Here is a 1,624-nt window from a genome sequence, read left to right as displayed (position 1 = left end):
TTTGGGTCTCTGTTTTTTAAGTTCGTTATATATTCTGGTAATTAAACCTCTATCAGATGTGTCGCTGGTGAAGATTTTCTCCCATTCTGTGGGTTTTCTGTTTGTTTCCTTGCTTGTCTCCTTTGATGTACAGAAGCTTTTTAGCTTAATGAGGTCCCACTTGTTAATTCTTGCCCTTGTTTCAGAAAGAGAAAACTTTTTAATACAGACAGACTAATGACTGGGAAGAATGGAGCGGGAACCGAGAAGGAAAACTTACACTTTTTATTTTGCTCTTTTTACATGGTTGAATCACATTCAAACTAACAATAGTATATTTACTGAGTATTGTTAAGTATGTTTCATGGGCTTTAGTTTCCTGTTCTCTAAAGGATGGAGGCTGAACAATAAGGTCAATTGTAGCTATGAAAGCAGAAGATTTGCCTCTCTGTGACTCACTACTAATTTCTGTGGACAGGCAAGGACATAAACTCTTCTCTTTAATAAATGGACAGTTATATCTCAGTAAGTGACAAATAAGGACATGGGCAAAGAAAAGTTCCAAAGCATGGATGGGTTACTACCACCAGGCTTAGTAGTTTTGTATGTATTTTGAAGGCAATTTGTAGATGATGAAGATAGGTATTGAAAATACAGTATTTGTGTGGGGGGTGATAATAAAATGAAAGCTTTGCTTTCTTAGTCATCTCTCTGTGCTTTCTTTCTTAGTGGGTAAGGTGTCTTCTCATACTACCTTAGAATACTGAAGTTTCAGATTGAACCCGTCACACAGTTGGAGTCCAAGAAACACTTGGTGATACGTTTCTTATGAAATTGTACTGCACCTTAGGGTGGTCACCGGGAAATGCAAGGTGCTCTTTGTGGCATGTGATTTTTTGCCAACGTGAAGACAATGGGTCCATGACATGTGTGACCTCTCCTGTAGGCTGTCAGTTTCACAAAGCTAAGTCAACCAAGTAGGACTAGATGGTGTCTCTTCACCTCCCCTTCCTGAAGGTTCACATTAAAGGAGACTTTTCTGACTTGGAAGAATGTTCATTGGTGTGTTGCATTCTCCCTTGCTGAAACTGGGGTGCTTTGATGATTAAAATCATGGGCCAAAGTATGCCATACACTGTGCAAAGGCTTTGCTCTTATTGATGCTTTTATTTCTAAAGACAGAAGTCTCTTAGAATACTTCCTAATATGAAAAGGATATTTAATTTAGATTATAAAAATAAATTCTTGGCCAGGTACTGAGCTGTATCATCTATATATAGACATCAAATCATCAAAGGTAGCAGGGAATATAATTTATTCATTTATTTATGTATGCATTTATTTTTTAAACTTCATTTATTTGAGACTTTATCATGTGTCAGAAATATTTTGTGGCTTTTTTAAAGGCAGTCTTGCCCATCGTCATGAACATTTTATGTCACCCTGGTTATTAGTGTCCAGAATGTCTGGTTAACTATGAACTATATTCTAGAAGCGGTCTTGCCCATCGTCATGAACATTTTATGTCACCTTGGTTATAAGTGTCCAGAATGTCTGGTCAACTATGAACTACATTTTAGAACTGGTTATTTAAAGAAACTACCTTTAATGCAACAGATTGTCTTCTGTAGCATGGGTGGTCCTT

This window comes from Nannospalax galili, unplaced genomic scaffold (genome assembly GCF_000622305.1).
Source record: "Nannospalax galili isolate Female #2095 unplaced genomic scaffold, S.galili_v1.0 scaffold46, whole genome shotgun sequence".
Taxonomy (NCBI): domain Eukaryota; kingdom Metazoa; phylum Chordata; class Mammalia; order Rodentia; family Spalacidae; genus Nannospalax; species Nannospalax galili.
This window is presented reverse-complemented; position numbering follows the sequence as displayed.